Genomic DNA, 21578 nt, shown 5'->3' with positions numbered 1-21578 from the left:
TTTTTAAACATAGTCCCCTGTTTTATTATTTTCCTTGATTCTCTGTGTTTGTTTCTATGCATTATGCAGACAGCTTCTTCTCCCAGTCTTGAAGATGTGGCCTTCTGTAGGAGATAAACCTTATCACTTAACCTTGCCTTTATTCCTAATTGTTTCTAAAACCTCTGTGAATCTCTAAGTAGCTTGATTTATTCTTGATAAGTCCTAGTTTTTGAAAGTGTGCCAGAAACTGTCAGTGTTCCAAAGGGAGTGATCTCAGTCAGCACCTGGATTCAGGGTGATTGGAAGCCAGATCCTCGGAGAGCAGCTTTTATAACATGCATATGTATACAGTCCTCTGGACTCTAATCATGACCCTGCTGATCTCCAGACCAGGAGATCTGGAGGTGCCCCCTGGGTGACAGTTGCAGGAGTCAGAGCTTCAGACTAACATATAAACTACATTTTAGGAGGTACAAATGAGCTGTGGTGAGGCCAAGGGAGGGCTCACAGGTGGAGTCTCCCTGCCTGTGTTCTCTGAGAGTGCCTCGTAGCCTTTAGACATTGGCAAACTTGAAGCTGTCTCTCAGGTTGAAGATCCAGGACAATGAATGGGTAGTGTCTGTATAGTGCCCTGAGTGTGGTATCCTGCCCAGAACTATCCAGCAGAGTGTTACAATCCCATGGGGCCCAGGAGCACAAGCCCCTCTGGCTGGCAGAGATAGGCAATCAAGAACCCTCCGTTTTATGAGCTGTGTTTGCCTATCAGCTTCAGCAAGGCTGCAGGAGAGTGGTGAGGGCACAGGATGCACCAGACTTTAGTGAGGTCTGGGAAGAGCACAGGGGGCTGGGGTATCTGTGGCTTTAGACACGCTGGAGAAACGCATTGCAGGCAAGCGCAGCAGATGCCTTCAGATTAGCAACTGAATTTTCTTCACATACAATCCAATCACCTCTCAAACTACTGCCTTTGAGCTTATTCCTGGGACGAATGAGCATACATGAGCCCCTTGAAAGCAGTATCTTAGATCTCCACAGTTTCCAGGTCATCTGGAGATAAGCGCCATTGGTTCTCCACGCCAGACATTTTTGGGGCCTCATCTCTTTGGTGCAGGTCTCAAAGGTTGGGGTGATTCATGGGAAGCACAAAACTTTAGTTTCTTTGGGAGAGGCCCTAGGCCCATCAGATTCTTTTTTATTTTATGTATTTATTTATTTTAGATCATTTTTTATTATGTGTCACCACACTGGGTGTAGAGTTTTTGGCAAGACCATATCTCTGCCTCCTACTTATCTTGAAGTGGCCCTTTTATCTTTCTTGTAGAAGAAGCTTTCAGCTAGTTTTCAGCTTCTTTTCAGTTCTTTGTAGTGAGAATTATTTCGTGTAGTTGTAGATATGGCGGGCCATGGGAGGAGGTGAGTTCAAGCTCTTTCTACGCCACCGTCTTGAATCCCAACCACCCCACTCTGGCTTAATATTCCACATTTTAATAATACTCAAGTCTATAAACCTGAATCAAGTCTGTCTCATGGCTTTCTCTTTGAATTTGAAAAAGTGACACATTATCCTGCAATTCAGATTTCCGATTTATAAAATATGGTGAAATGAAATAAAACATGGTGATTTTGGTAACTAATATAAGGTAAAAATAATACAGCAAGCATATTGAATGTTTTACATGCACTTTTGTGGACAGATGAATTGAAAATCCTTTCTTAGTGGCTTGTTATGGCTGACACTATGCTGATATTTCTTTTTATATTTGGACTTCTTTTTTATTAAGATATAATTGACATATAACCTTATATTACTTTCTCATGTACAAAATAATGAGTCCATTGTGTATATATTATGAAATGAACACCATAGTAAGTCTGGTTAACTTCCATCATCGTAGTTACATCTTTTTCCCTTGTGTTGTGAACTTTAAATATATATATATATATATATATATATATATATATATATTTTTTTTTTTTTTTTTTTTTTTTTTGAGAGGAGAGAGAGAGAGAGCACCAGCGGGGGGAAGGGCAGAGGGAGAGGGAGTAGCAGACTCTCTGCTTAGCAGGGAGCCCAGTGCAGGGCTTAATTCCGGGATCCCAGGATCATGACCTGAGTGGAAGGCAGATACTCAACCAACTGAGCCACTCAGGTGACCCCTTGTGTTGTGAACTTTTAAGATCTACTCTCTTAGCAGCTTTCAAATATACAACACAGTATTATTAACTATCATCACCATGCCATTATATCCCCATGACTTGTTTATTTTATAACTGGATGTTTGTGCCTTTTGATTCCATTCACTTATTTTGTCCACCATCCATGCCTGCCTCTGGCAACCACCAATCCATTCTCTTATATGTGTATTGTTAAGCATGATACAATATTTGAGGCTATAACAATTAAGACTCCACCCAATTTCTCTTATGCAGTTACAGAATTGTGCCCATAAAATATAAATAGATGCTCTTGGTGAAACAATCTTGGGAAAAGGAGTCAGTGAGGAAGAATATGCCCTGCCTTTGATGCAGAGGAATAAGTTAAACAATACTAACAGAGCTGAGCCCTCATCAATCTGTGGAGCTACCTTGTTGGCATAAAGTACTCTGTATGGGTGAGGCATTGAGTCTCAATCTTCTCTAAGTCCCTTTGTAGTACCTGGTGAAAAGTCTTCGCAGGGACCAACACAGCTGAGACATGATCCAGGCAGAATTGATTCTAACCTATCATCAATTTTATGTATCTTAAGGGGCAGAAGTCCCGACTGAAGAAGTCATCTGTCTTGGGGACTAGGAATGAGAAAAAGGAGGGAGAGTTAATTTCCTTCCCCTCCCATCTGTAGCACTGCATTACATGTGCTCAATTCCATAGTTTACGCAAGTGTGTGATTTCCTTTTCCTTTCTCTAGCTGTGAGGCCATTCAAAGTGTGCAGATAGACCAGAGCTAAGAATTGAAGCACTAACGCTAGAGTGGCTGTCTGCTTATAGAGAGAGCTGGCAGGCCGAATTTGAGCTTGTGCTGATAAGTACAAAGGCAGAAGTGGAGAAACAAGATATAAAGGTACATGAAGGCAGAAATTAGGCAAATGCATATTTATTCATAACTCAGTTGAAATTCCATATCTCCCATAAATTTTCCCAGATATCTCTTTCAGAAGAAATGACTCTTTATATAATCCTCTTTTTTTTGCTAATCATAGTTGAAAGATGTATCTAGACTTGGGCAAATAAAGATAAAGGGAGGGTATGTGAGAGAATTCACAAGGCAAGTAATGGTGTATTTTTAGGGCTTATTTTTAATTCCAGGTGTTTGATATGTGCATGAATCAACTTGGTTTAAAGACGCAAGGCTGATATAGACATAACCTTTGTATGGTAGTTTGCTTCCTATGACAAATGCAGTCTGAATCTGTGATGATGCTTTTGGCTGTATAATAAGTGAGTGAACCAATGAACCACTGAACCAGATAATGAATCAGTGTTAGGGCTGATTACATTTTAAATGCATATTAACCATTTAACCTCAATTGGAAGTAGTATTGGAAAAGAGTCTAAAATGATTTACAAGTTTGATATAAATAAGCAGAAATCTTTAAGATCTAAGCAAAAAGGAGATCACTCATGCAAAATGCATACCAACCAACACACAGTAGGCATCTAGTAAATGTTCTTTCCCTCCTATTAATTCTTGGCCAAATCTGAGCTTCTGTCAACTAAATGGTGATATAGACAAGACTGTTGTGTGAATTTTGCTTATAACTAATACAAATATATGGCCCTGAAATTCAAAAAAATGATTTAATTTTTTAAAACAGCTTTATTAATGTATAATTGATATATAAAGAACTACACATATTAAGGTATATAATTTGATGAGGTTGGGTATATGCAACCACATGTGTTACCATCACCAAAATCAATTTAATATATATATCAAATGCCTTCCAGAGTTTCCTTATGTTCTCTGGGTTTTTGTTTATTTGTTTGTTTTGTTTTGTTTTGGTGGTAAAAATAACTAACATGAGATTTAAACTTTCAATGAATTTTGAAGCACACAATTCTCTATGGCTTACTGTAGATACTATTTTATACCTCAGATCTCTAGAATTTATTCATCTAGCATAACTGACTAACTACTTTCCATTTCCCCATCCTCAGCTTCTGTAAATCACTATTGTGATGTGGAGAGCAAAAGCAAAAGCAAAATAGAAAAAAAAATAAATTTCCTTACAACTTAACAGCCCATTAACAAGTATTTGAGGCAGGCAGTGTGCCCTTCTCTAGGAACTCAATCTCCTCAGTGTTAATATTTTGCTAAAGACAAAAGGAAAACTTTGCTTGACATTAGGTTGACCTCCAGGATCCTGTGTCTTCTTTAACATATAAAAATCCCTTTGGAAACTTATTTTATCTCTACATCCCACAAAGATCTATGTTAGCAATCATCCCCTAAACATATAGCCCACTGATATACATCTGAAGCGTCTCATAACGAAGGTACTACTAGACAGTAATAAATTAACTTATGCTAAAGACAGCTAGCCTTCAAGGTTCTGGAAACCTTGTTTCCAAGTTCCTTAGAGACTTATACTATCCCTAACCCCCTCCCAACTTGAAAGTATTTAATCAGTCACTCCTTACAAACCCAGTGCAGCTCTTTCTGCCTACAGGTCCTATCCCTATACCTTTATAAAATCATCTTTTTTTGCAGGGAAGACATCTCAAAAATTCTTTTTTTTTAAGATTTTATTTATTTATTCATGAGAGACACACACAGAGAGAGAGAGAGAGGCAGAGACACAGGCAGAGGGAGAAGCAGGCTCCATGCAGGGAGCCTGATGCGGGACTTGATCCCAGGACCTGGGATCACACTCTAAGCTGAAGGCAGACGCTCAACCACTGAGCCACCCAGGCGTCCCCATCTCAAGAATTCTTTCTTGACTGTTAGCTCCTGGACCCCAACATTTGACAATTTTAGTCTCTGATTCTATGTGTTTGACTATCTTTGACACCTCAAAAAAAAACATAAAATGTTATCACTTAAGCTTTTTTAACATGTTATTCTATGAAGAAACTGACATCTTACATTTTATGAAGTGTAATATTGAACTTTAAATAATCAGTAATGTGTTAATAATACAAAGCCGAGTCTTTTGATTAGCACCAGAGAGTGAGGGGATCCTTGGGTGGCTCAGTGGTTTGGCTCCTTCCTTCGGCCCACAGCGTGACCCCGGGGTCCTAGGATTGAGTCCCACATCAGGCTGCCTGCATGGAGCCTGCTTCTCCCTCTGCCTGTATCTCTGCCTCTTTCTCCTCTGTGTCTCTCATGAATAAACAAATAAAATCTTAAAAAACAAAACAAAACAAAACAAAAAAACACCCGAGAGTGAGACCACCATCCTCTGCAAAAATTCTGGCAGAGTCTCAGAGGAAGAAAAAAAAGGACAGGATTTATTGAAAATATTTAGTTTGACTTAAGGCAAGTCTTTTCATATGGGGACTTGATCAGAACTGGAAAGAGATCATGGTGTTTTTCCTTGGTGGAAACAACAAGGTAAAGATTTTGGGGCAAATTATTCATACAATCTTATGGTGCAAACTGTCCGTTGATGAGTATTTCAGCAAATTCCTGTAACAGACAAGCCATTTGCCTAGGCATGTGGCTTTCAGAAAAGTCATACTAATAATAACAGCGTATTAGCAAAGCCAGATTGACGTAGATAGTAAACAGTTTCAGTTCTCAGTGTCCAGGTTGTGTACGCAGACTGACATTTCTTAGTGTGATTTCTATTTGTGTGACTTTATGCTAGGAAAAAACAGATTTATAAAAAAATAAAATAAAAAAAAACTAAAAAAGAAGCACTAATAATTATATCACAATGATATTGATGTGGTAGCCACAGAACAGGTAGTTCAGAGAAAGAAACACAACTCTACTAAGAAATAGCTGTAGACATTTCTTTGAAGAGTTCATATCTCAGCTGAGCCTGGAAGGACAAGTAGGAAAAACTGAGTTAGTGCAGTAGGGCTAGGACTTAATATTCCAGGGAGGAAAAGTGGGAGGTACAAATTTAGCTGGACATGGAAGAGCTCAGGGTACTCAGGGAACCAGTTTGGCTTGGCTAATGTGCTATATTCAAATATAATTTCCAATGGTTAGGTCAGTGAAGAACTTTGAATACTATCTAGTATTTTAGCTTTATGTGTAGGTAAAGGGTCATAATTGTAGGAGAAATGAATAATACTGGTAACTGCTGAAGAAAATTGACATCTAGATCCTATCATTTAGTCCCAGAAACTGAACACTTGGAATTTAAAAGGCTTGGTTCCCTTTTAGGGCATACAGACATTAACAAGCACAGAGCTTTTCTGATGCTTTTCATAGTATTATTATAATGTTGATTGAGACTCTGCCTGCATTAAAGCCAATACTATCACAGTTACACTTGAGCAAGATAGATTTGACAAGTCTTCTGCAGGGTTCATCTAAAGAAAAGAGAGTAGATTATCACCCAAAATATGTCAAATTACAAGCACCCTTTAGAGTCGTTTTACTTATATCAGACTACTTTGGGATTAAGCACAATGAAAGATAAGTAGTAAAGACTAAAAAGAGGAAGAGAGAGAATTGAAAGAGGGATATAATGCTATGATTAGGAGTTATAGGGAAAGAATGGCCACAAGTGGATCATACCTCTTCAATACGTATTTATTAAATCAGGTATTAATTCAGTGAACAATGTTTTTTGGTGCTTATGTTCTAAGAGCCCTTATATATATATTGAGAAAATAAGCATGAATAAGCCCTAGTTGCTGCCTTAAAAGATCCCAAGGGTGGCAGAGAAAGTGGGTTAGCAGCTAATTATAAAATGTTTTCGATTTAATGTGTATATGTCTATCGCAATGTGTAATTTCTTTAATAAACATATAGGGTTAGAAAGTATGGCTCTGAAAAAGGAGAAAGGAAAAATAGTCACTAAAGAAGGTTAATAATAAAGATATTTTTAAGATGTAAAAAATATGGATATGCTTAAATTTGATGATTATTAGAGAAGAATGGATTCTAAAGAAGGTGAGAGGTGGATTGATCGAGGGCTAATGTTCTGTAAAGCGGGTATTTCAGAAAGAACACAAGAAAAACAAAGTAAGAATATTAGCAAGGAATTGGTTGAAGAGATGCATAGTCAATTCTCCAGGAGAGAAAGTATAAATAAAAACCAAACAGACTTAACATGTGAAAGAAAGTAGAGGGGTAACAGGAGCACAAGTTATTATGGTAATGGAGTAGCAAATAAAAGATCTATTCCATTGTGAATGTCTTAATCTGGCAACATGCTATTCCAGTTGTCTTGAAGTAAATCTGAGTTTTGATGAATAAGAAGGTACAAGACTGTAGTCATATATTCAACTTATTCATTTTTGTTTATCTATCTATCATCTATCATCTATCATCTATCAATCTATCCTCTATTGGATAATTCCAGTTCTTGGTCTTTAAAGAATATGACTGAAGTAGAAAGAAAATAACAATTATTGAGTGAGTTACATATATTCTGTTTTGTTTTGTTTTGTTTACCCCAAGTAAGTTATGGTTTAATGTCATTTGGTGCAATTAAGTACAGCATACCTTTTTACTCTTAGAACAGTCCCTATTGGAATAATTAATTTTAAGTTTCCCTAGTTATTGGAATTGAAGTCATCATGCAATTCAGGACTAGATTTTGGACTGGGTCACCAGATCAATACTGATGTCCCCAAGTATGATTGTAGGACTTGGAACAGGACAAGAACAGTGCTGTAGGTCTCAAAGTCTTCCAAGCTAATAAGAGTGATCAAATTAATAGTGGAAGACAAGGATGAAGACGAAAAGGATTGTCTAACCCTATAGAAAATTCTCATAGAAGTAGAGTTTTCTTTCTTTCTTTTTAAACATATAGATGGAGTAGTAAAAGATCCTGAAGTATACCTGAGTACTCACTTATTCCACTTATACTCATGGGTTGTACAAAAATAAAGAGCATTTACTCAACAGAAATGTAATAGAAGTCACACCCTGCAGGGAGCCCTATGTTTTAGTTGGTTAAGGATGTTTGATGGGAACATGGAAAAAGATTCCAGAAATTCCAGAAGGCAGAGATAAGAGAAAGAGTTAAAGAAATGTTTGGTTAAGTAAAAGGAAGCACAATTTAGGTCTTGAATACCACTAATCAGAGTTAGTAACATTTTAGGTAGTGACCAAGCCTGGCAGGACTGTGAGGCATTATCATTTTAACTGAATAGACATGGTTTTCAAAAGAATTGATCCCAGCAGTTACCTATAAAAGGAAAGGAAAATAGGTAAGTGGTAGCACTCAGTCCTCTCAAAATGGGTCAGCTGCTGCTTAAACGGATTCTACTTCTACAGATGAGTAGTTTGGGTGAGCAGGTTGGCAGTGGGACAAACCAATTCCCAGGACCGTCGCTTCCAATTTGAAAAAGCAACTTCTCCAGGCTAAAAAGAAGATGTGTTCTTTGGAAAGAGCTGGAAGGTTTCCAAGAAGAGAATGGAAATGGAGGAGGTGGCTTTAGAATGGAAGAGAAGTTCTCTTGGATATATGTACAATTGTCAGTGTAATACTCAAGTTTAACATATCTGCAAAAGTTGGAAAAATGTCAGGCTCAACATCTTGACATGTCGACGTTACATTTAGCTTAAGGGAACTATTTGCAAACCACTATCTTTGAGTAAAGAATCAGAATTATGACAATGAAAAGAAGCAGGGGAGGGTACAAAGGAGAGTGGAAGGAAATGGAAAAAGGAGAGAGAGTATGTATCTGCCTGTAGTGAAGTGTTTCAAAAGAACAAAGGAAAAGTTAAAGAAGTGGGAAAAAATAGTGCCCTTAGAAGTAAGCAGAGAATTTCAAAAAGCAGAATGTCAGCACTGTGAAACACAAGGGCAATCACATTGAATGAGGAAAATGCCTTGACAGGTATAAAAGACCTTGACGGGTCTTTACAAAAATCTTTTGCAAAACAATATTAGGTGTAAGTTTTTCTAGCAGGCTTTGTATACCAATGGGCTTCCTATAATGAGATGGCGTTATTGGTAATGATTAAAACTCCACAGGCAAGTAACACTGCAAAGATTAATAGGTTGTCCCATACTGAGCGCTATAAAGATAGTCCTGTTGTTTGTGGATTCTGTATCTGCTCAAGCAGGATTATCTTTGGGCTTCATAGTCTGACTCATTCTTCCTTTCATTCACTCAACAAATATTTATTGAATTTCTTGTACGCGCAAGCTATAGGCTGGTCACTGTCTTTCAGAAAACACGATCCCGTTTCTGAGGGCTGATGGGCATGTCTTTTTTGGGGAGAGGGCGATAGAGGTGCCATATTTTTTAAAATCTTTTTTACTAGTCTTGCCTATGACTATATGCACCATTAGGAGTATTTGAGTACCCAAAATATATCTTTTAATCAATTCCCAGTCACCTTATTTCATGAAACTCCCTTTACCTACTTGCCAGTGCATATCATGAAGCCATAAAAACACCCTCATTTTGCAGTATTGGACCATATGTGTTCAGATATCTGGTAGGGCACAATCATCAGCAAATAACAGCTTGTATGTGCTTATCTCAAGGACTCCCAATTATTATTACAACTGTTGGTTTAATTGATGGGATGAAAAGAAAATGCTTCTGAGTCTTTGGGTATATAAAATATTGAAATAGAACATAAACTATGTGTCAAAGAACATAAATCCCCTGTCAAGAAGAGTCACTTAGATCAGTATTTCCCAAAATATTTTCTGGAAAACAGTAAGAAGCAGGATACTAACTTATTAAAGGGATTCTGGTCAACCAAGTTTAGAATGTGTTGCCTTAGAAGAAGTTAAGCATGTTTCTGCTGCAAGCGGTAAAACCTTTAATTTAATACGATGCTTTATATTCTCCAATCACAATGAAAAAAATGGCCAGTTTTTCACCCAGAAACACTAATTACTTGCTTTACTAATATTAGTATTTTTATGGAATACATTTGTTGAAGTTTTACCTTGACAAAAAATGGTGAATTATTTTATAAAGTTGTTCCAAGTCTTTTAAAGGATTTGTTTCATTAATAATAATAAAAAAAGACTTTCTAATACAATTCAATTGAGAATACTTGTTTGATTTGTTTCTTAGTTCAAACAGAACATGCAAATTGACGTTTCTAACACAAATTGGCAGGTTAAAATCAGTGGAAAATGTATTTACCAGTAGTAAATGATATTTTTCAATTCGCTAAAATATATGATTCTTTAAAATTCAGGGATAAATAATAGGCAATAGACCATGATGATTAAGGGCATATGTAAAGGAGATAATCTACCTTGTGAACAAATCCTGATTTTGACATATACTAACTCTAAGTTTCAAAACTCCCATTTCCTCAATTTTCTCATCTGAAAAAACTGAGAGAGTAGTGGTAGCTAACTTCACAAAGTGACTTAATAAATATGAAGCAGAGTGCCTGCTTACAACATTGCACAAAAAAAGTTACAGATTTTATAATTGTATGCAAAGACATATTGTGTTAAGCTCAATAAATGGGGAATGCCAACAGTACAAAATAAAAAGGTTAAATTCAGAATGATTATATGTCAGACCACTATTCAAATTTGGTTATTTCTTGTAAATACTGAAACTGGAGAACTTGATATATTATGTAATTAAAATCATTTATCTGAAGATATATTGTGTACATTGCAAGTTACAACTCTTATGAAGCAATTTAATTTTATTTCTTAATGGAAATGATAAACCACTTTAGGCAAATTTATTAATTATTTGAACTCAATTTCCAAACTAAGATTACAATTTACGTCTAATATTAAAGACTGATTTTTCCCTTCAGGGTATCTTACAGTACCAAGTACAAATTTTACAAATAAGGAAACAGAGAGGCGAGGATGATTTGTTCAAGGCTATAAGTAATAATTTACAGAACTGAAATTTGAACATGGCTCCATATGATTTCAAAGTAACTACATGACACAATTTTCTATTGATGTTCAGGATTTTGAGCACAGAATTCAAGAGCTATGTCAGGTAAATAGAAATTTTAGCTGTATAACCTGAGGCACTGAGAAGAGAAGAATATTTTTGGGGGGGCTCCATATGCTGGAATTTCAGGAATAATCTATAAGTACGAAATCATTTCAGATAGTCTTTCACATTTATCAACTTTTAACACAAGGGCATAGCGCCTTAGATCATTTAAATAACAGATGAGGTTCAAAACAATGCACTGCTTGAAAAATGTAGAAGCTAATTGGCCAAGTCTCCAGGAGCTACTTTGGAAAATTTAAGAGTTAATGTCCCCTGGGGAAATTTCATCCAGCTGCTTTTGATTAGGGAATATAGCAGTCAACTTGCAAACCTTCTGAAAAGCATGCATGCATGCCTCCTGATTTGTGAATAATTAGTCAATTTGGTTTTTGATGGCTGGTGTCCAGTAACTAGCTATAGAGAACAAAGGAAGGACAAAGAACATAGACACAGAAAAGCTCTTTCTCAATTAAAAAAAAAAAAAGGCATTAAACTCTTCTCTGGTTGAACCAATCTTGAAAATGATTATAAAAAAGCTACACTACACTACATCTTACTGACACAGTTTATGAATAGAATACTCTTAACATTTTACTACAAAGTTTAGAATGGTCTGAAAGGAACATTTTCTTACACAAATAAGACAGTGATAGACTGGCTACTCATTTTTAGAAATAAAGCAAGTTTGCTTCTGTGTCCATTTATCATGAAAAATTACATGCCAATAAATCAGACAACTTAGAAGAGATGGATAAATTCCTAGAAACATACTATCTTCCAAAACTGAATGAGAAATAAATAGAAAATCTGAACAAACTGAATAATAGTAACTAAATTAAATTTGGAAAAAAAGAAAAAAAAAACTCGCAAAAAACAAAAGCCAAGGACCAGATGGTTTCACAGGTGAATGCTACTAAACTTAATTTAAAGAGTCAGCACTTATTCTTCTCAAACTATTCTGAAAAATAAAAGAGGAAGAAAAACTTCCATATTCATTCTATAAGGCCCACATAGAATGGGAGGTCCACTCTTACTGATTTTATTCAATATGGTACTAGAGGTCCTAGCTACAGTTATTAGTCAAGAAAAATAAATAAAAGAAATCCCAATTGGTAAAGAAGAATAAAATTGATACTGTTTGCAGATGACGTGATACCACATATAGAAAACCCTAAAGACTCCACCAAAAATTATTAGAACTTATAAGTGAATTCAGTAAAGTTGCAGGATATAAAATTAATATACAGAAATAGGTTGCATTTCTATACACTAATAATAAAATAGCAGAAAGAAAATTAAGGAAAACAATCCCATTTATAAGTGGGCCAAAAATAACGAAATACTCAGGAATACTTTTAACAAAGATGGTGAAAGACCTATACTCTAAAAACTATATGACACTGATAAAAGAAATCAAAGATGACATAAAAAAATGGAAATCTCTTCCATGCTCATGAATTAGAGAGTTAATATTATTAAAATGTGCATATCACCCAAAGCATTCTACAGATTCAAGGCAATCTCTATCATTTTTCACAGAACTATAACAAATAATTTAAAATTTGTATGGAACACACCAAAGACCCCAAATAGACAATGCAATATTGAGGAAGAAAAAATAAAGCTGGTGGTATTATAATACCAGGTGTGAAGATATCTACAAAGCTATAGTAGAACCCAAACTGTTTGGTGCTGAAACAAAATAGACATATATCAGTAAAATAGGGTAGAGAGCTCAGAAATAAACTCACATCTATCTGGTTAATCAATCTTTGACAAAGGACGCAAGAATATGCAATGGAGAAAAGACAGTCTTTTCAATAAGTTGTGTTGGGAACAGTGGACAGCAATGTGCAAAAAAAAAAAATGAACTAAACCATTTTCTTAGAGCATGCACAAAAATAAACTCAAGATAATTAAGGACCTAAATATGAGACATGAAAACATAAAACTACTAAAAGACCATAGGCAGTAATCCCTTGGATTTCAGCCTTAGTAACAAACTTAGGGATGTGTCTCCTCAGGCAAGGGAAACAAAAGCCAAGATAAACTGTTGGGACTCCATCAAAATTAAAAGCTCCTGTACAGTGAAGGAAATAATCAAAACTAAAAGACAATCCACTAAATTTGAGAAGATATTTGCAAATCATATAACTCATAAGAGGTCAGTATCCAAAATATAGAAGGAATTGACACAACTCAACACCAAAAAAAAAAAAAAAAAAAAGGAAAAATAAAAATCTAAACTAAAAACACCTCAATCTGATTAAAAATGGTCCAAGGAGCTGAACAGAATTTTTTTCAAAGAAGACATACAAATGGCCAACAGACACACAAAAAGGTGGTGTCACTAATCATCAGGGAAATGCAAATCAAAACTATAATGAGATATGACCTCACATCAATCAGAATAGCTAGTTCAGAAAAGCAAGAAACAAGTGTTGGCCAGGATGTGGAGAAATGGGAACCCTCATGCACTGTTGGTGGGAATGCAAACTGGTGCATCCCCTGGGGAAAACAGTATGGAGTTCCCTTAAAAAATTAAAAATAGAGCTGCCCTATGATCCAGTAATTCCACAACTCAATATTTAGTCAAAGAAAACAAAACACTAGCTTGAAAGGATACACTCAGCCCTCTTGCTTCTTACAGCACTATTTGCAATAGCCAAGATACGGAAGTAACCCAATCTTCAACCTCAGGTGAATGAATAAAGACGTCCTGCAGAGTGAAATGAGTCAGAGAAAGGCAAATTCCATATGATCTTTTTTTTTCAAGTTTCAGATATTTATTATTCAGTGTAAACCCCAACACAATACACCAACATGATTTTGTGCATTTAGAGGAAAAATGTTTCCTGGATAAGTGGAAAATTGTGCAGATGGCTTCTGGAAGACCTTCATTCTAAGCAGCTTTATAGTGAAGCATTTCATTGAGAAGTCTGGACCTTCTTTCTTCAGTTTGCTGTAATCTACACTCACTGAGTAGAATTTGTATTGATTTGGGACCCCGTTTGTTCCAAGGTTCTGGGTTATTCTTCCTATCCTAACTAACATCTGGATTGAACAATGCCAAGCGCAACACGTACAGTGCTGCTCCGGTACCCGCTGCCCCAGTAAATATGAAGAGGGGGCTTAAACTCAGACGCTTCTTAGCACTTATATGTGGCATCTAAAAAAAACAAAACAAATAAAAAAACAAACTCTTAAAAGAGAACAAACTGGTGGTTGCTAGAGTGCAAGTGGGTGGGGAGATGGGCAACGTAGAAAAAAGGAGAGTAAGAGGTGCAAACATCCAGTTATAAAACAAACAAGTCATTAAGGAGAAAAATACAGCATAAGGAATATATTCAATAATATTGTAATAGTGTTGCGTGGTGACAGATGGTGACATCACTTACTGTGGCGAACACCGAGTAATTTACAGAATTGTTGAATCACTGTGTCATCCACCTAAAACTAATATAATGTTGTATGTCAATCATGCTTCAATTAAATAAAAATCTGCAAATAAGAGAGGGTGGACTGGCTGGTCATGTTAAGATATAGAGGAAGCGTTTTCTGTATCTATTCGTTTCTTCCAAAAACAGTTGTTAATTGTATTGCAAGGATACAACTTTTATTCAAGATTAGTTATGTGCAAGTGTAGAGTGCTTTTAGGTTTTTTTTTTTTTTTTTTTTTTTTTTTGTAGCTGTGTTTAGCCAAATTTGGTGTTTATTTAAAGTAACTTATTTCTTACTAGCTAAATACTAGTGGAAATAAGGGCAGTAATTCAGGTGTCAGAAATATATTTTAATTTCCCCAATCACCCTATTCATGTGCCTAATTATTCAAAACCTTTAGTTAGAGCTCACCCTTTCCGTCCTCTGTGACATGTGCAATACATCTGCATTCAGATAATGTTATAACTTGTATGCCCTTATGGAAAGTCAGTATTCAGGGAAGGTTGATTATAAGTAATAAAGTAAGAGTTTCTACGTAAAAGCTGGGCGAGAGGTATGAGTTTTATTACAAAGGATTATTTTCTCCTCTTTTAACCACTTTTGCTTTATTACATCTACTTTTCTTTTTTAATTAGCTAAAACAATCACTTGATTACTCAACCTTCAAATTAATTATGTGCACATCTTTTGGCAGAAAATTCCACTACTAGCAATTCATTCAAAAGAAGTAACACACACATATAGAAAATGTTATATATTATGATTATCAATGAAGAATTGCTTATAATAGTAAAAAGCTGTAAACTACCTGTGTATTTATGAGTTCAAATTAAAAATCATATAGTCATCTATAAAATGAAGCATTATAAAACCATTAAAAAAGAAAGATACCTAAATCAACTAATTCAAAGATACGGCTAAAAATATAATAAATAAAAAAGCTGAGTGTGTAACATGAATACACACACACACATAAATATATATATTGCAATTTCATAACAGTAAAATAAAACACATTCCTTGGGGTTATCCATGTATGTAAAAAATAGGGTTTTAGGACTTTCCATTTTGTTGCATGTCTTTCTGCACTTGATATTTTTTTTTTGCACTTGATATTTTTGAGAAAAATATCTTCTTTTTCTCTCTAAATTATAAAGATAAAAGGGAAATATGTAGCAAATATATTTTAGGTTATTTGCCTATAATTGCATTTATTTTCAACAAGCACATATAACAGTTTCTTAGTTATATTTATAGAATATAAGTACTTTTTATTCACTTTTATACAATTAAAATCCAGTGAGACAAACTGACACACACTGGATAAAGTATTTCTTTTCTCTTAAGAAACTTTCTCAGTTTTAGAAAAGAAAAAAATGCACATACTGACTATATATGTGTATGGATACCTACATATAAGCATTTATTTTTTTTTTAAGATTTTATTTATTTATTCATGAGAGACACAGAGAGAGAGAGGCAGAGACACAGTCAGAAGGAGAAGCAGGCTCCATGCAGGGACCCTGACGTGGGACTCGATCCCGGGACCCCAGGATCACACCCTGGGCCAAAGGCAGGTGCCAAACCGCTGAGCCACCCGGGCTGCCCCATTTAGGCATTTATGTATGTAGATAGATACAGGTATTGATACAGATATCGGAAGTCATTTTTTTAAGGTTTTATTTATTTATTAGAGAGAGAGAGAGAGAGAGAGGTAGAGGGAGAATGAGAGGGAAAGCAGGCTCCCCACTGACCAGTGGGCCCCATGCTGGGCTCCATCCCAGGACCCAGAGATCATGACCTGAGTGGAAGCAGACACTCAATCAACTGAGCCCCCCAGGCGCCCCACTTCTGAAACAGATGAGCACATTTGTCTACATTCTCCTTGTGCTCCTGCCATTTCAATGGGCCAGCTTTCCTGTTAAGCCAGAGATCCCTACTTTGCTTACAACAATGACCTTTCCAGCAGGCCCTTTGAGGCTATTTTAGGCATTCTACTTGCCATCCAGTAGAAACACATGAGCTTTTGTGGTCTCATTTCTCTTCTGATCCCCCAAATCACCACTCAGATATGTCTAGATATTAAAAATATTTTGAATCACTTACTATTTGTGTTGCTGGTGTGTTTTTAAAAGCCCCACCTGCCAGTGAGGCTAAATTCACAATCTTTGCATGTGGGGGTGGGTGGGCTGGGGGGTTGGGGTGGAGAGAAGAATACTGCCCGTGTTGAGGGATCTCTGCTCTCCTAACGGCCACAACCAGGCCGGAGGACTGCAGAAGCCCAGATTAATGACTGAGGGGAACCACCAATTAATTTGCAGCCCATTTATCAGAAAGGCTTAATGACTCTGCCACTGAGCCCATATCTCATCTCACAACCTGCTGCACCACCGCTGCTCCCTGCAGCTGTTCCTGCTCCGCAGGGCACCTGCCTGCTCACAAGGTGCTCCCCACAGTTAGTGTCCCCGGTCCTCCCCACCTCTGAGCCTGGCGGAGGTCAGGGCCAGCCGGGGTGGCCAGGATGCCAGCCTTTTTCTCTTGTGCCCAGTGCTTTGGACCTGTGTACAGGAGAGTAGCAGATGGTTCCCTATGCTCAGATGTTCTGCAAACCTCAACAAAGAAAAAACAAAAGTTTTACTGTTGCCATTGCATTTTTCATGCTGAAGGAAAGGTGACATCCAGGATGAGAGCGAGGTCCCGGGCGACGGGTGTGCACCTCAGAGAAAAATGGTAAAACATCAACCCTTAACCTTTATTAAAGGAAAAGGAATTCCGTGCTACGTTGTGTGCACAGGCCCCTCATTTAGTCCACGTTTAATACCTTATTGCATCCTGCTTATCTTAGAAACATACAGATAGGTGACACACTGAACACATTTTAGGGAACACGAAAGCATTCCATCTCCTTTGCAAATGGTAGTTTATATTCATAGGGTTCATTTTCTTGGAAAAAATAACTAAAAAAAAAAATCCAACAGAAAAAAATCAAAAGCAGACCCAAACCTCAGCTCTTTTTGTGCAAATGATTACTGAACATGTCACTCCTCTGTACTTTTCATTCCTGCCACATCAATTTTTCTTTTCCACTCCCAACGGCTTCAACACAAACATGGATTTTATGCGTGGATTGCAGTTTGCAGTCTCCCAAGTTTAAAATCAGCAATGTTTTAACTCTGTGTTACCACCTCAAGGTTTTTAGGTAAGTATAAAATTTAGGTCAAAAGATTAGCAAAGCTGTTAATCACTGATTATAACTAAAGTCATCTTCCACTTAAGTTGCTTAGAAGTGAAAGTTATGTTGTGTGTCAAAAAGTTCTTTTCGATTTTGTCTTTTTTTTTCTGTTCTAAAATAGGGAAGCCGTATTTCATTCATGATCTATTACAGATACAGAAAAATGGACAAGAAAATATGGAAACAAAGATTCCATTCAGGTAATTTAATGGGATTCAGGTAATTTAAGAGGAATGACAGAGAGAGAGAGAGAGACAGAGAGAGAGAGAGAGACAGAGAGAGAATGATTCTTATTTATAAGGTGGGTGAATGCACAGGCAGGTAATAGATCCAATAGGGAAAGAAAGGGTCCATAGGTTTAGGTAATGGGAATCAGAAAATGAGATACACGCGTCATGAAAACCAAGAAGAACATCTGGGAAAATGCAAGCAGAGGCTTAGGGAGAATGGCACGTAAGAATTACACACGAACCTATACCCACTAACCAAATCCATAAAATTATTGGTAGAGCAGTATTTCTTCCTGAGAATGCTTCCAGGGTTAGAATCCTTTCCAGTACTGGGATTCCAAGAGTCATCACGAATACTGTTGGTCCATGAGCCTAAAACTCAAACTGCTTCCCATCTGGATCAAATGCCTGAGTGCCACCTACCAGGGATGGATACGAGAAACAAAGCTAATAGCACACCAACTCCCTCCAGTTTAAGAGGAGCATTGGGAACATTGTGCCCAGTACAGGATATTCATTCATTATAATTATTATTATCTATTTGTACATAAGCACTGGCCAGTAAAGAACAAATCCAGACTAAGGTAAGGAGAGACTTGCTAAAAAGAGTAGGAAAAGAAACCACTGCAATGGGGAAAGGAGCTCTGCCTGTGAGAATTGCAGCATCTCAAAGGTTAGTCATTTTACAGGGGGTAGTAAACAAGGCCGGAAAGAACAGGATACCAGTGAGTAGGATGAAGGTGTCATTCCACAGCCCAGTAGATCAGAGACTGTTGTATTATGAGGTCAGCCATTCTCAGGAGGGACCCGGAGGAGAGGTTGTTTGCTGGCTCAGGCTGAGGGCGCTGGTGGGGAGGGGTCCTGAGTTCCGGAGCCTCTGAAGAAAGAGGGAAGCTTAACTCAGGTTTGGTCAAGGCTACATACAGCAGGTGTTTTGTCCAGGTCGGTCAGTGGGTAGCAGCTCAACGACCATTTATGAACCAAAATATGGGCATTTGGAGGGCCTGACATAGGTAAACAGAGGGGGCATCTATCAATCTTACGTAAGTCATACGAAAAAGAAAAAAAAATTGGAGACGCCTGGGTGGCTCAGTGGTTGAGCATCTCCCCTGGGCTCAGGGCATGATCCTGGGGTCCTGGGGTCGAGTCCTGCATCGGGCTCCTGGTGAGGAGCCTGCTTCTCCCTCTGCCTGTGTCTCTGCCTCTCTCTGTGTCTCTCATGAATAAATAAATAAAATCTTAAAAAAAAAAAAGAATAAAGCTCTTTGTGGAACATAAAAGGATGAGAAGATTTCTTACTTGTTTCTATTTCCCAGCAGCACTGGGCCACAGTAAAATAAAGCGATGTCAGCACCACGCTCTTAAGGATTTTGTCCTCTTTATTTACCATTGTATGTGCAATGGAGGACAGCACCCAGCTCATTGTGGGTCTTCAACACCTGTTTTTGAGTGGAGAATAAATAAATTAAGGAAATAAGAGGCAATGGAATAGAGAAGAAAGGAGATGAGTGATCAATCGATTCCAGAAGATATATTTCATATTTCAAAGATGACGTGCCTGATTTAAGGAGTGGAGAGTAGGGCACCAGGCTTGAGAAGTCAGAAGTGATATTCATGTGGGAAGACAAAGTTACATTCTTCACCATTTTACCTAAACTGAGAAACAGACAACCTTCTCGCAAAATTAATTTAGTAATACGCCTAAATCTGAGAAGAAGAAGAACCACATTTCAACGTTGTTGCTATAATCACCTCCTTTTGTAAAAGAGTTCTCATTGACAAAATGGAACTTGAACGGTCTCAAATATCAGATTCTTGTTTTATCTTTCGGAACTGTATTTTTAACCACGGTGGCCAAGTGTCACTGATGACATATGATAATTCATCACACTTTTGTATACTTCGAAGTATTTGCACAGAGATGGTTTTATTCATTGCAACCTATGATGTAGAGTAAGAAAATTTTGACTATACACAACTTAACAAATATTAGAAATGGAACCTAGTAGAAGTAATATTTCCATGGTCCTAGAGGCATTTAAGGGAAAAAAAAAAGACTAAATTATGGCTTAGGTCAGTGTTTCTCAATGCTCTTTTTTTAAATCACCCAAAGGAGTTTTTATAACATTATTTTCTTAATCACCTCCCCACAAAATCCTAATACTACCGATAAACTATGTATGTTTTTATATATTATATGTATACTTGTGTATTATCCATATAGTAAGATTATTTTTTACCCTCAAGAATCAACTTTTTTATGACTTGGGGATGATATCACCCAATCGAGAGTGGATGGCTTAGCTTCATTAGTCTCCACCACACCACATTATTTGACACAGCAAGACTGCCTACATTGACATACTGGCATATGCTTACTTATTTAATCTGCACGACAAAATGCCTCCCATTTTGTAGATGGGAAAAATCAAAACCTATAAATTTTAAAGGGTTTGTGCAGTGATATATATCTAGTTCACATTAGAAAAACGAAGCAAGCTAGTTCTTTTAATATAAGATATTTTAAACAAATTTAAAAAATATGTATTTATTTTAGAGACAAGGAGGGGCAAAAGGAGAGGGAGAGAGAGAATCTCAAGCAGACTCTCTGCTGAGAGCAGAGCCCATTGCAGGGCTTGATCCCAAGACCCCAGATCATGACCTGAGCCAACATCAAGAGCTGGATGCTTAAATTACTGAGCCACCCAGGTGCCCCACAAAATAAAAGATTTTAAAAGACTGTTCAATGTTTTGTACTTAGAGAGAGAAGCTTGGATCATAAGTAGACAAACATCTTCATATTTCTGAGGATAATACTCTCCCCATATTTGACACAAATGAAAACTCATAAAAAACATCTCTGATCAAACTTGATACGCCATTCTCCTAAACACGCTAAAGGGCAGGGATTATGTTTTTTCTGTTTCCTAGCACTGTGCAAAGGACCTGATATTACAACTGTTGTTTAGAAAATATCTGTTGAATCACTTTTGAATGAATGAATAAATAAATGACCTGTTGCTACACATAAAATACAGAATAAAAATAGATTTTTTTTCTTTGCTTGTTGGTTAGAGAATATATAATTTCCAATGGAGAAGAATACATCACAGCACAGGACAAAATGCTGAATATATGTGAGTTTATATTAAACTGATAATAAAGATTCCCCGTTAACATTGTTGTATCACCAGACATGCCAGCGTATTATCCTCTATCCATCTGGTCTTATGCTTTACACTTTAAAGATAATATTCAAGAAGCCTAATGAAGATCATGATGTGAGCTTTATCACTGGAGGCTTAATATTTTAAAAGAGAAGGATTTCCCTATCAGACTAGATTAGGAAACAGAGCTGAGACCTAAAGCAATCTGGAACATTCCCCCCATACTGAATTTTGCCTTTTAACCTACTTATGACAGGAGTGAATTCCACAAAGCAGATTCCATGAACTAAACAGAACCCAGCCAACCTCAAAAACTCCATCACTGGAAAAAAGAACACTAGAGAAATACCAACCTCTACGTGTGCAGGGTAACTATCAACATGGGAAAAATATAGGGTGCCTTTGATTCTTATGTAGAGTCAAGAAACTGGGAGAAATTGGAGGAGAGAGGG

The sequence above is a fragment of the Vulpes lagopus genome, chromosome 11 (assembly GCF_018345385.1).
Source record: "Vulpes lagopus strain Blue_001 chromosome 11, ASM1834538v1, whole genome shotgun sequence".
Classification (NCBI taxonomy): domain Eukaryota; kingdom Metazoa; phylum Chordata; class Mammalia; order Carnivora; family Canidae; genus Vulpes; species Vulpes lagopus.
The sequence above is the reverse complement of the archived record's forward strand: the minus strand, read 5'-3'. Positions refer to the sequence as shown.